Source organism: Phyllobates terribilis, unplaced genomic scaffold (assembly GCF_046119375.1).
Source record: "Phyllobates terribilis strain yellow unplaced genomic scaffold, ASM4611937v1 Scaffold_629__1_contigs__length_933511, whole genome shotgun sequence".
Classification (NCBI taxonomy): Eukaryota; Metazoa; Chordata; class Amphibia; order Anura; family Dendrobatidae; genus Phyllobates; species Phyllobates terribilis.
The window spans coordinates 577,848-592,166 of record NW_027363389.1 but is presented as its reverse complement, the minus strand read 5'-3'; the positions used below and the strand labels follow the sequence as shown (position 1 = coordinate 592,166).

At 43.4% G+C, this 14,319-nt stretch overlaps 2 non-coding genes and 2 pseudogenes across 2 annotated transcripts; all 4 read left to right on the top strand.

Moving 5' to 3' along the window:
• Nucleotides 1-48: 48 nt before the first annotated feature.
• LOC141233824 (U2 spliceosomal RNA) lies at nt 49-239 on the top strand. Its single transcript, XR_012299853.1, has one exon. It is a non-coding gene; the product is annotated as a U2 spliceosomal RNA (small nuclear RNA).
• A 6,231-nt stretch (nt 240-6,470) lies between these two features.
• LOC141234072 (U2 spliceosomal RNA) lies at nt 6,471-6,646 on the top strand (annotated as a pseudogene).
• A 6,354-nt stretch (nt 6,647-13,000) lies between these two features.
• LOC141234118 (U2 spliceosomal RNA) lies at nt 13,001-13,092 on the top strand (annotated as a pseudogene).
• A 793-nt stretch (nt 13,093-13,885) lies between these two features.
• Nucleotides 13,886-14,068, top strand: LOC141234080 (U2 spliceosomal RNA). The gene has a single exon (XR_012300094.1). It is a non-coding gene; the product is annotated as a U2 spliceosomal RNA (small nuclear RNA).
• The last annotated feature ends 251 nt before the right edge of the window (nt 14,069-14,319 follow it).

Here is a 14,319-nt window from a genome sequence, read left to right as displayed (position 1 = left end):
CTTTTCAGGATCCTTGGGTGGCTCCGTAGTTTGAAACCAATTCTGGTTATCGCTTCTCGGCCTTTTGGCTAAGATCAAGTGTAGTATCTGTTCTTATCAGTTTAATATCTGATACGTCCCCTATCTGGGGACCATATATTAAATGGATTTTTAGAACAGGGAGATGGAAAAAGAGCTTGCTCTGTCCACTCCACGCATTGACCTGGTATTGCAGTATCTCCAGGACCGGTGCACCCCTTCTTTAATGCAGTTTCTAAAATCAGAAAGAATTGAATTCAATGTTTTTTGTTCATTTTGCTTGTTTGTCGGATTTTGGGATGGACTCTTTGGCTTTGCTTTTCTTCTCCTCATGGGATTTTTCATGTTCAAAGTTGCAGAAGCCAGATTACAAGCTCATTTTGGTTCAACTTCAGCAACTGTGCATTGCATTGCCATGTAATGTGATGCAATGCTATCTTTCTAGCTCTCCCTTTATACTTCCTTTTGGATAAACAGACATATTAGGCAAGCATTTTGGAGCTTTCACCTAAATAACTACAGGTGGTGAGATAAGCTGCACAATATAATTGACCTTTCAGTATATTGTTGCACACACACCATCTATTTAGCAAATGCCCTTGTTATCAACAGCAGCCTTTTAAACTCACCTGAGCTAACAGGTATGTGCGCTGGTTACTCTGCTGCGCTTAAAATTTCTTTTTTGGTTTGCTACAATGCCTTTTCTGAAACGTTGTCTCCTTCTGCTGGAACACTGACTTCTTTCATTTAATGCCTGCAGACTATAAAAGAGAACCCAACCCAAAAAGTTTGGTTGATTAGTCTGTGGCATTCTGTTAAACTGTTGCTTATGGCGGTCTCTGTGAGCTTCTCAGCGACATTCAGCCAGCCAGGTATCCTGCCTGCAGTAGATGGAATGTGGCAATGGAACGCTGGCTGCGCGTGTCATAATAGGCTCTGAGCCTTTATATACCTGTGCACAGCAGCAGCCACCTTCAGTCTGCTGCTGGACAGCCAGCAGCAGCAGCAGCAGGAGAGGTATGTAATCAGGAGCCCTCCTGCTAAGGGTAGACAGCTGCTCGTTCCACCCCACCCCCCGCCTTAATTGGTTCTCCTCCCTTCCAACGGTGTTGAGGCGGGTGGGAACAGCAGGGGGTGAAGGTGCTGTGTTTAAAGAGGTGGAGTTATGCAGATGTAAAACGCGTGGATTGCAGCAGCAGCAAGCCGAAAAGTGCAGGCATGTAAGGGATCTAGAGGTTGACAACATGTCTTCTTAACGGGAGTCCAGGAGCTCATCTCCACAAATGGACTTTTCAGGATCCTTGGGTGGCTCCGTAGTTTGAAACCAATTCTGGTTATCGCTTCTCGGCCTTTTGGCTAAGATACCACATCTTGCCAGAAGGATTCTAAGCCAATCGTGCCCTTGGCCTTGAGGCATCGGCGGTGTAAAAGCCGTCTTAAGCCTCATGCTGCTTTAGGGGGCAGATACGCAAAGAAACCAAGAAGGCGATCGACCCTATCTACCTTTTGAAGATGGCATCAGCAGTAGCGGCCGCAGTGCGCTATGCCAGAGCTGGTGACCTTCGCATCAAGAACTCTTTCAAGATCGAAGTGGACGATGCATCCAAGGAGAAGATGACCTTGAAGTTTTTCGTGAGGAGAGTGCTGCTGGAGATCCTAGGAGTAAAGAGGGAAGACATCCTGGCCCTTCAAGATCGCCCCGGTTCCTTCACTTTGACTCTGGAGTCGGAGTATGCGTGCCAGAACCTCTTCCGCCAGATTCACCTGCACCTTTCAGATGAGGATCTTAAAGGACTCACCTTTGTCATCCTTTACTCCGGTGGAGAGAAGCCGCTCGTGGTTCAGATGAGCAACCCTCATGTTCCCTTAGTTAATATTATTTGCTTTCTTCAAAACTATTTCCCAGAACTGCGGTATTCCCACAAGGTCATGAATGAGGAAAACCTCTGGACGGGAAAGCATAAATTTTTTGTTAAATTTTGTGAAGATCCAAATGGCATTGGTGGTCAGCGTCATCCTCCGTCAAGTTTCCTGATCGGTAGGGAGCGGGGGCGCCTCTTCTACCCGGACATGCCCCTCTTCTGCCGGAAATGCATGTGTTTCGGTCACACTTATGAGAACTGCAAGGAGGAGGTGGCAATCTGTAAGAAGTGCTACAAGCATGGACATGCCACAATGGACTGTACCAATGAGATGGTGTGCAACATCTGCCGGGTCCCAGGTCACTCCTTCCGGGAGTGTCCTTTGAAGAAAAAGGCGGAAACCTATGCTGAAACGCTGGCAAAGCAACCTGCCCGTGTGCCTCCATCTGCTCCCGGGGGGCAGAGGCAACCCTCTGCTGTTCCTGCTCCTGCGGGTGCGTCTACAGCGCGGGGGCAGTCTTCTAGCTCTCCAGTACCTGCTCCACAGACCAAGCCTGCTAGTACATCAGGTGGTACGTCTGCACCTGCTGCACAGAGGAAGCCAACCAACCCTCCTGCTCCTGCTGCTAAGGGGGGTCCCACCGGTGCTCCTGTATCTACTGTGCGAACACAACCCCCTGTAGGCGGGTCCACAAGCACTTCAGTGCCTGCTGCGCAGGGAAAACCTGCCAGTTCTCCTATTCCTGCTGCGCATAAGCCCACGTCTATGCAGAAACCTCCAGCTGAGAAACCTGTCCGTCCTGAGAGGAGGGAAGCTTCATCTAAGGACTGGGCTGCTGATTCTGATCCGGGTGATATGGTGGTGGAGGGGAGTCCCTCTGCTGAAATCGGGACATTTAGCTCGGAGGAAGAAGCAATGGAGCTGGAAACTCGTAGGAAAAGGAAAACAGATGATAGGTCTGATGAGAATGTGGCCAGGGAGACTTCCAAGAAGTGTCCATTAAAACCAAGTCTTCTGCAATACAAGCCAATGGCTCCCGCTGCCCCTCCTGAGGAGCCAAGGCCTTCAGACCCTATAAACATTTCTTTTTCGGACTCAGAAGTGCAGAGCCCGTTAACATCGGTGGGCTTTATGTCTGATTCTGACAGTAGTGTGACCTGAACTATCCTATCATGACCTCATCAATTAAAGTAGCCTCGCTCAATGTGAGGAGTATAAGGGGCTCTACAAGAAGGGCTGCTTTGTTTTCCTACCTGTCAACAGTGGACTGTGATGTCTTTTGTTTGCAAGAATGTAACATTGACTTTGATATGAATTATGCAGATTTAAGAAAAGATTGGCCTCATGGGCCCTCTATCTGGTCCGGAGATAATGAAAATCGTTCCTCTGGCATTGGAGTGCTGTTTAGGTCGCATGACTTTAAAATCAACTCTTTTGTGGACATTTCTTCTGGACGTGCTCTTTTCTTAAATATTAGTTTTAAAGGTGTGGACTTTAGACTTTTGAACATTTATGCTTCTCCGGTGAAGGAAGAGAGACATCAGTTGTTTGAAGATGTGCAATATTACCTACCTGGTTCATCGCCTCTGATGTTCTGTGGGGATTTCAATTGTGTCTTGCCTGGTGAAGGGAGAAGCGGGAGTTCCACCGTTCCTAAAAAAGACAAAACAGAGAAACAACTAAAGGATTTGTTAACTGATTTTTTTCTTAGAGACTCCTGGAAAGAGATCCGTAGTAATGATCCCGGTTATACTTGGGAGAACTCTTCTTCTAAATCTCGTATTGATTTTATTTTCATGTCCCAATATGTGAATGTCAAATCTGTTGTCTTAATCCCAAACATTTTTTCAGATCATAAGATGTTGCTATCAGAGTTAGAATTACCTGGGCTTGTCAAGGCAAGAGGAGTTTGGAGGCTAAATACAACATTGTTACAAGATCCTAAGGTAAGAACAGATTTTAAAGCGTTTTTTAATTATTTAAGAACAAAACAACAAAAATTTTTAACTCTGCTAGAATGGTGGGAATACAGCAAGATGAAGATAAAAAGTTTTTTTATCAAGGTCAGCATAGCCAATGCAAGAGAAAAGTCCGCTTGGCATAAAAGGCTTATTACTAAATTGCAGACCTGTTATCAACTAAGAGATGTGGGACTTGAAATGGACGATTTAATTGAAGCAACAAAAAAAGAAATTAAAAAGAGTATAGAGTCGAAGGGTAAGGAAATAATTTATAACTCAAAAATTGAAGTGATGGAGAAAAATGAAAAGTGCTCAAGATTTTTTTTTAAAAAAGTAGTTGCTGCTAAGGAAATGATAACAGAATTAGAGGGTGAAACTACAACTGAAGGTATGCTCAACCAAGCTCACCAGTTTTATCAGCAGCTTTTTAATGAGAAAACTATAGACCAGTCTTTTACTGAAGATGCCCTTAATTCATTAAAAAATAGTCTGAGCCGCGAAGACCAAGAATTGTTATGCACTGAAGTCACCTTGTCGGAAGTAGATGCTGCTATCAAAAGTTTTTCCTATGGGAAAACCCCTGGTTCTGACGGTTTGCCTGTTGAATTTTATCGTGAATTTTGGAATTTTTTAAAACCCGACTTGTTTTTAGTAATCAAAGAAGCTTTTAAGTGTGATATCCTGCCTATATCTTGGAGAAGTGGTCTGGTCTCCCTGATTTTTAAAAAAGGAGCCAAATCCCATCTGGCAAACTGGAGACCAATCACACTGTTGAATGTTGATTACAAGTTGATGTCCAAAATTTTAGTGAACCGTTTTAAAAAAGTTTTATCCAAAGTTATTTATGAAGACCAGGTATGTGGGGTGCCAGGAAGAGGAGTTGCGGAGCATCTCAATACCATCCGCGATGTCATATGGTACCAGCAATCCAGGAAGCAAGACTTAGCAATTTTATCGTTGGATTTTCAAAAGGCTTTTGATCGTGTCTCTCATTGTTTTTTATGGTTGGTTTTAAGAAAAATGGGCTTCCCTGAAATTTTTATCAAGCAAGTGGCACTTTTATATAAGAACTCTTTTAGTAAAATTTTAATCAATGGATTTTTGTCTAATGAAGTGTTTTTGCATTCAGGTGTGAAGCAAGGCTGCCCTTTGTCCCCAGTGCTATTTATATGTGCAATAGAGCCTCTTTTATCTATGCTACGAGAGGATAAAGTGATTAAAGGTGTCCCTATCCCTGGAGGACATGGAAGAGATGTGAAGGTAATGGGCTACATGGATGATATTACTATTTTTTGTTCATCACCTGCCGCTCTCAGGAGAGCTATAAGAACGACCAATTTTTTTTGTGAAGCCTCAGGTTTTAAGTTAAACATTGAGAAATGTGATTGTTTTGTCCGTGGCAATTGGGCGGATGTGTCCATCCCTGATCTCCCGATGCAGTCAGAGAAGATTAAAATTCTGGGCGTGATTTTTGATCGACAGAATGATGGAATGAAGAGCTGGGATGGAGTAAGGGACAAAATACAAAAGAAGATTGACTTTTGGAAATTAAGAAAATTAACAATCGAAGGTAAAGTTTTAATTATTAAGGCCCTTCTGCTTCCTGTCATGTTATATCTCAGTTATGTTTATCCCCCAAGTGACCTTACAGCGAGAAGATTACAGAGAATGCTGTTTGAATTTGTGTGGAACTCTAAGTTCGAAAAGGTGAAGAGAGAAACAATGTACAAGATGCACCACCTTGGTGGTAAGGATGTTCCCAACGTCAAACTGTTTTTATGCTCAAAGTTTTTTAGCCTCTGTTTTAAATATATGTTTGCTTCAAGCCCTTGGGCACATTTTTTAAGATATGCAGCTGGCCACATTTTTAGGAGGCGAAAGTGGATATCCATTTCTTTAACAAGCCCAGTGTTGTTATCCCCTCCACAACAATATGCCATCCTGGAGAAAGTTATCAGATTATATGGCCTAGATTCTTTTGAGATGGAGACATTGAAGAATGCAAGGAAGCTGCTGCAGCAATTAAAAAAGAAAGAAACTTTGACGCCCATAAGCCATTATTCATATAGCAGAGTCACTAAAATATGGAATTTAACAAATGCACCTTACCTGATGAATCAACATAAAGACTTAGCTTGGATGATTGTGCAGGAATGTTTACCGACTCGTGATTTCCAGTATAAAAGAAGACTTAGCACTATACAAACCTGCCCGAGGCATCAGTGCAATAATGATGAGACTACTATGCACCTTATTTGGAATTGTGATTTTGCACAGCAAGTGTGGAAAGACTGTGGTGAGCTTTTAAAATTTTTATCTGGTCTTAATTTTTTAAGCCATGAAGTGGTTTTATATGGGATTTTACCAAACATGACGAAAGAAAAAGAGAGAGTTTTATGGTGCACTTTGAGTTGTGTTAAAAGTGCTCTATGGAAGACCAGAAACATATTGTTGTTTAAAAGAGACTATATAGAAGTCAAGGATTGTATAAGACTGGCATTAAGTGAAATTTATATGTACTACCTAATGGATATGAAGAAGCTTGGAAAGAAAAGAGCCCTGAGTATATGGAACTATCACCTATGGAAGATGTTATTTTAAAGCTCTGAAGAAAAGATAAAGACTACGATATTTTAAATATAAACGCAAAATCTGTTCTTATCAGTTTAATATCTGATACGTCCCCTATCTGGGGACCATATATTAAATGGATTTTTAGAACAGGGAGATGGAAAAAGAGCTTGCTCTGTCCACTCCACGCATTGACCTGGTATTGCAGTATCTCCAGGACCGGTGCACCCCTTCTTTAACCCCTTAATAACATCTGACGTACTAATACGCGTCTGTGCCCTGGGACTTAAGAGCCAGACCCGTATTAGTACGTCATCGCGATCGCGCCCGCACACAGGCTGTGCGGGCGCGATCGCCGCCGGGTGTCAGCTGATTGTCACAGCTGACACCCGGTACTATGTGCAGGGAGCGGTCACGCACCGCTCCCAGCACATTAACCCCCGCGATGCTGCGATCGAAGTCGATCGCGGCATTGCGGGGGCAAGGGGAGGTGATCGGCGATACTCACCTCCTCTTCCGGCTTCCAGCGCAGTCTGCAAAGGCTTCCCGGGTGTTGCCATGATGACCCGATGTCGTCATGACAACATCCGGGTCACCAGAGAGCAGGAAGATTGCTTGGACATGCGCAGTGCATCTCCAAGCAATCTTCACACTGTGCACTTCTGACAGCCTTCATGGCATAGGGATGGTGCTCCATTCCTGTGCCATGCAGGCGATCAGAAAAAAAAAAGTGAAAGTCCCAGAGTGGGACAAAGTAATAAAGTGTATAAACTGTGTGAAAGTGGAAAAAAAAAAAAAAAAAATGTGCAAAAATATTATAAAAAAATAAAAAAAATAATACACCAAAAATAAAAATATAATGTACCCATCAATAAATATTATTATAAAAAAAATAAAAAAAAAACAATAAAAGTACACATATTTGGTATCGCCGCGTCCGGAACAACCTGACCTATAAAACTGTCCCACTAGTTAACCCCTTCAGTGAACACGGTAAAAAAAAAAAAAAAAAAAACAAGCAAAAAACAATGCTTTATCACCATACCGCCAAACAAAAAGTGGAATAACACGCGATCAAAAAGACGTATATAAATAGAAATGATACCGCTGAAAACGGCATCTCGTCCCGCAAAAAACAAGCCACCATATAGCTCCATCAGCCGAAAAATAAAAAAGTTGTAGCTCTCATAATAAAGCGATACTAAAAAATATTTATTTCTATAAAATAGCTTTTATTGTGTATAAGCGCCAAAACATAGAAAAATGATACAAATGTGGTACCGCTGTAAACGTACTGACCCGAAGAGTAAAGCTGCCTTATCAATTTTACCACACGCGGAACAGAATAAAAAAAAAAAAAAAAAACAATTCCTGAATTGTTGGTTTTTGTTTATTCTGCCTCCCAAAAATCGGAATAGAAAGCGATCAAAAAATGTCACGTGCCTGAAAATGGCACCAATAACAACGTCAAGTCATCCCGCAAAAAACGAGCCGTCACATGACTGTCTGCCAAAATCTGGAAAAATTATAGCTCTCAAAATATGGCGATGCAAAAACTAGATTTTACAAAAAATGCGTCTTTTAGTGTGTGACAGCTGTCAGTCATAAAAACCCCATATGATTCTGGCATTGCTGTAATCACACCGACCCGAAGAATAAAGTCGTCTAATCACTTATACCGCACAAGGAACGGCGTCAAAAATAAACTCTTGAGTTAGGATTGGGCTAGGGTTAGGGCTGGGTTTGGGGCTAGGGTTGTGCTGGGGCTAGGGTTGTGCTGGGGCTAGGGTTGTGCTGGGGCTAGGGTTGTGCTAGGGTTAGGGCTGGGGTTGGGATTTTTTTCAAAAGTAAGAAAAAAAGATGACGATATGGCGACTAGTGTTGAGAGCAAGTGCTCGCTACTTGAGTTTGCATCGGGTGCTCTGGTATGCATTTAGTATCGTGGGTATTTGAGTGACATGCTCGAGTCTCTGCCCCATATGCTTCGCGGCCAAAAAACTTTACGGGGATTGCCTGCCATGCACGAGCGATCCCCGCATGTTTTTTTTTGGGTGTCTAATAACCGTGAAACATGCGGAGCAGGGACTCGAGCATGTCACTCGAGCACACGCTGTACATGGTGCATACCTGAGTACCCGATGCAAACTCAAGTAGCGAGCACTTGCGCTCAAGAATAATGAAAACTTATTCAATATGATGACCTAATGTAAACAAATAATGTGCCGTACCTCTGGGTTCAAAATGTTCACTATACACCTTAATAAAATCTTTGAGGGGTATAGTTTCCAAAATGGGGACACTTGTGGGGGAGCTCCACTGTTTAGGCACATCACGGGCTCTCCAAACGCGACATGGTGTCCGCTAACAAATTGAATGGAAAATCGGCTCAAATTGTTAGCGGACGCCATGTTGCGTTTGGAGAGCCCCTGTGTGTCCAAACATTGGAGCTCCCCCACAAGTGACCCCATTTTGGAAACTAGACCCCCCAAGGCACCTATCTAGATGCATAGTGAGCACTTAGAACCCCCAGGTGCTTCACAAATTGATTCGTAAAAATGAAAAAGTGAAAATAAAACACTTTTTCATTTTTATGAATCAATTTGTGAAGCACCTGGGGTTCCAAGTGCTCACTATGAATCTAGATAGGTGCCTTGGGGGGTCTAGTTTCCAAAATGGGGTCACTTGTGGGGGAGCTCCAATGTTTGGGCACACAGGGACTCTCTAAATGCAACATGGTATCCGCTAACAAATTGAATGGAAAATCGGCTCAAATTGTTAGCGGACACCACATTGCGTTTGGAGAGCCCCTCTGTGCCCAAACTTTGGAGCTCCCCCACAAGTGACCCCATTTTGGAAACTAGACCCCCCAAGGCACCTATCTAGATGCATAGTGAGCACTTAGAACCCCCAGGTGCTTCACAAATTGATTCGTAAAAATGAAAAAGTGAAAATAAAACACTTTTTCATTTTTATGAATCAATTTGTGAAGCACCTGGGGTTCCAAGTGCTCACTATGAATCTAGATAGGTGCCTTGGGGGGTCTAGTTTCCAAAATGGGGTCACTTGTGGGGGAGCTCCAATGTTTGGGCACACAGGGACTCTCTAAATGCAACATGGTATCCGCTAACAAATTGAATGGAAAATCGGCTCAAATTGTTAGCGGACACCACATTGCGTTTGGAGAGCCCCTCTGTGCCCAAACTTTGGAGCTCCCCCACAAGTGACCCCATTTTGGAAACTAGACCCCCCAAGGCACCTTTCTAGATGCATAGTGAGCACTTGGAACCCCCAGGTGCTTCACAAATTGATTCATAAAAATGAAAAAGTGAAAAAAAAAACACTTTTTCATTTTTATGAATCAATTTGTGAAGCACCTGGGGTTCCAAGTGCTCACTATGAATCTAGAAAGGTGCCTTGGGGGGTCTAGTTTCCAAAATGGGGTCACTTGTGGGGGAGCTCCAATGTTTGGGCACACAGGGACTCTCTAAATGCAACATGGTATCCGCTAACAAATTGAATGGAAAATCGGCTCAAATTGTTAGCGGACACCACATTGCGTTTGGAGAGCCCCTCTGTGCCCAAACTTTGGAGCTCCCCCACAAGTGACCCCATTTTGGAAACTAGACCCCCCAAGGCACCTTTCTAGATGCATAGTGAGCACTTGGAACCCCCAGGTGCTTCACAAATTGATTCGTAAAAATGAAAAAGTGAAAAAAAAAACACTTTTTCATTTTTATGAATCAATTTGTGAAGCACCTGGGGTTCCAAGTGCTCACTATGAATCTAGATAGGTGCCTTGGGGGGTCTAGTTTAAAATAGGGGGTCACTTGTGGGGGAGCTCCAATGTTTGGGCACACAGGGACTCTCTAAATGCAACATGGTATCCGCTAACAAATTGAATGGAAAATCGGCTCAAATTGTTAGCGGACACCACATTGCGTTTGGAAAGCCCCTCTGTGCCCAAACTTTGGAGCTCCCCCACAAGTGACACCATTTTGGAAACTAGACCCCCCAAGGCACCTTTCTAGATGCATAGTGAGCACTTGGAACCCCCAGGTGCTTCGCAAATTAATTCGTAAAAATGAAAAAGTGAAAAAAAAAACACTTTTTCATTTTTATGAATCAATTTGTGAAGCACCTGGGGTTCCAAGTGCTCACTATGAATCTAGATAGGTGCCTTGGGGGGTCTAGTTTCCAAAATGGGGTCACTTGTGGGGGAGCTCCAATGTTTGGGCACACAGGGACTCTCCAAATGCAACATGATATCCGCTAACAAATTGTCGGCTCAAATTGTTAGCGGATATCATGTTGCATTTGGAGAGTCCCTGTGTGCCCAAACATTGGAGCTCCTCCACAAGTGACCCCATTTTGGAAACTAGACCCCCCAAGGCACCTATCTAGATGCATAGTGAGCACTTGGAACCCCTAGGTGCTTCACAAATTAATTCGTAAAAATGAAAAAGTGTTTTTTTTTTCACTTTTTCATTATTACGAATCAATTTGTGAAGCACCTGGTGGTTCCAAGTGCTCACTATGCATCTAGAAAGGTGCCTTGGGGGGTTTAGTTTCCAAAATGGGGTCACTTGTGGGGGAGCTCCAAAGTTTGGGCACAGAGGGGCTCTCCAAACACAACATGGCGTCCGCTAATTATTCAAGCAAATTTTACAATCAAAAAGTCAAATAGCGCTCCTTCCCTCCCGAGCCCTGCCGTGCGCCCAAACAGTATTTTTTCCCCAAATATTGGGTATCTGCGTGCCCAGGGGAAATTGCACAACAAATTTTGGGGTCCATTTTTTCTTGTTACCCCTGTGAAAATAAAAAAAATTGGGTCTAAATTAACATTTTTGTGAAAAAAGTTAAATGTTCATTTTTTTCTTCCACATTCAAAAAATTCCTGTGAAGCACCTGAAGGGTTAATAAAGTTCTTGAATGTGGTTTTGAGCACCTTGAGGGGTGCAGTTTTTAGAATGGTGTCACTTTTGGGTATTTTCTGTCATAAAGACCTCTCAAAGTGACTTCAAATGTGATGTGGTCCCTAAAAAAATGGTTTTGTAAATTTTGTTGGAAAAATGAGAAATCGCTGGTCAACTTTTAACCCTTATAGCTCCCTAACAAAAAAAAATTTTGGTTCCAAAATTGTGCTGATGTAAAGTAGACATGTGGGAAATGTTATTTATTAACTCTTTTGTGTGACATATCGCTCTGATTTCAGGGCTTAAAAATTCAAATTTTGAAAATTGCAAAATTTTCAAAATTTTCGCCAAATTTCCGTTTTTTTTCACAAATAAACGCAAGTGATATCGAAGAAATTTTTCCACAATCATGAAGTACAATATGTCACGAAAAAACAATCTCAGAATCAGGGGGATCCGTTGAAGCGTTCGAGAGTAATTACCTCATAAAGTGACAGTGGTCAGAATTGTAAAAATTGGCCCGGTCATTAACGTGCAAAACCACCCGCGGGGCTTAAGGGGTTAATGCAGTTTCTAAAATCAGAAAGAATTGAATTCAATGTTTTTTGTTCATTTTGCTTGTTTGTCGGATTTTGGGATGGACTCTTTGGCTTTGCTTTTCTTCTCCTCATTGGATTTTTCATGTTCAAAGTTGCAGAAGCCAGATTACAAGCTCATTTTGGTTCAACTTCAGCAACTGTGCATTGCATTGCCATGTAATGTGATGCAATGCTATCTTTCTAGCTCTCCCTTTTTACTTCCTTTTGGATAAACAGACATATTAGGCAAGCATTTTGGAGCTTTCACCTAAATAACTACAGGTGGTGAGATAAGCTGCACAATATAATTGACCTTTCAGTATATTGTTGCACACACACCATCTATTTAGCAAATGCCCTTGTTATCAACAGCAGCCTTTTAAACTCACCTGAGCTAACAGGTATGTGCGCTGGTTACTCTGCTGCGCTTAAAATTTCTTTTTTGGTTTGCTACAATGCCTTTTCTGAAACGTTGTCTCCTTCTGCTGGAACACTGACTTCTTTCATTTAATGCCTGCAGACTATAAAAGAGAACCCAACCCAAAAAGTTTGGTTGATTAGTCTGTGGCATTCTGTTAAACTGTTGCTTATGGCGGTCTCTGTGAGCTTCTCAGCGACATTCAGCCAGCCAGGTATCCTGCCTGCAGTAGATGGAATGTGGTAATGGATTGCTGGCTGCGCGTGTCATAATAGGCTCTGAGCCTTTATATACCTGTGCACAGCAGCAGCCACCTTCAGTCTGCTGCTGGACAGCCCCCAGCAGCAGCAGCAGGAGAGGTATGTAATCAGGAGCCCTCCTGCTAAGGGTAGACAGCTGCTCGTTCCACCCCACCCCCCGCCTTAATTGGTTCTCCTCCCTTCCAACGGTGTTGAGGCGGGTGGGAACAGCAGGGGGTGAAGGTGCTGTGTTTAAAGAGGTGGAGTTATGCAGATCTAAAACGCGTGGATTGCAGCAGCAGCAAGCCGAAAAGTGCAGGCATGTAAGGGATTTAGAGGTTGACAACATGTCTTCTTAACGGGAGTCCAGGAGCTCATCTCCACAAATGGACTTTTCAGGATCCTTGGGTGGCTCCGTAGTTTGAAACCAATTCTGGTTATCGCTTCTCGGCCTTTTGGCTAAGATCAAGTGTAGTATCTTTCGAAAAGGCGGTTTTGGATGTTTGCCGCCCTAGTAGATTGATACATTATGCACACTGGGGTTTAGGCGCTTGTTAGTACGCCAGGTGGCTAATATAGTCATCTGGTGGAAAGCATGGCCCCCCAGGATCGACGCCATTGGGCCGGGGAAGATCGAAAGCCCGAAGTATGAAGTGCCCCAGGAGTGGTGACCCTGGGGTGCCTTAACTCACTGGGATTGGGAACCCCACTTGAGTTTATGGCACATTTGCACTAGCACTTCAATATTTCTTTCTTCACACACACCCTTATTCCGGGCCTTCTGGTCTTAGGATGGGGAATTTTTCAATTCCCGGTCGAAGGTCCGGGCAGTATTATACTGTGAAACCTTCACTATTTATTTAATTTTTTTTGTCACTGTGTGTCCACTTTTTCACGTGTGTCCACGTCCTTACTAGGATTTTGTCGGGATGCGGTTCCCTTACGGGTTCAACTCTTGGCAGGTCTAGGGGGGGAGTGTGTGGCCATCAGGTTCCGCTCCCCCCTGAACCCCCCTGGCTCTCCTCTTTCGGGAGGAGAGCGTTGTTGGCTCCCCTCTTCCGGGAGGGGAGCACAGTCTTTGGCTCCCAGTGCCTTGCTCGGGTGAGAACTCAGGCAGGTATTGAGGGTAAGATTGGGTCGCCTCTGGCTCCGGCTGGAGGTGGCTATTTGTCCCTGTGCCTCGCTGTGGCCTTCTGGCTCGGAGGGACGGGGAATGGTTTGGGGGACCCTTCTCCTTTTGGAGAGGGTTTCAAGAAGACCAGCATCCTAGTGCACTTTTTTTTGTGGCACTTGTCACTTTTTTAAGCGCACTCGGGTTTTGTACACGAATTCGGGCTTTCGATAAAAAAAAAAATCTGTTCTTATCAGTTTAATATCTGATACGTCCCCTATCTAGGGACCATATATTAAATGGATTTTTAGAACAGGGAGATGGAAAAAGAGCTTGCTCTGTCCACTCCACGCATTGACCTGGTATTGCAGTATCTCCAGGACCGGTGCACCCCTTCTTTAATGCAGTTTCTAAAATCAGAAAGAATTGAATTCAATGTTTTTTGTTCATTTTGCTTGTTTGTCGGATTTTGGGATGGACTCTTTGGCTTTGCTTTTCTTCTCCTCATTGGATTTTTCATGTTCAAAGTTGCAGAAGCCAGATTACAAGCTCATTTTGGTTCAACTTCAGCAACTGTGCATTGCATTGCCATGTAATGTGATGCAATGCTATCTTTCTAGCTCTCCCTTTTTACTTCCTTTTGGATA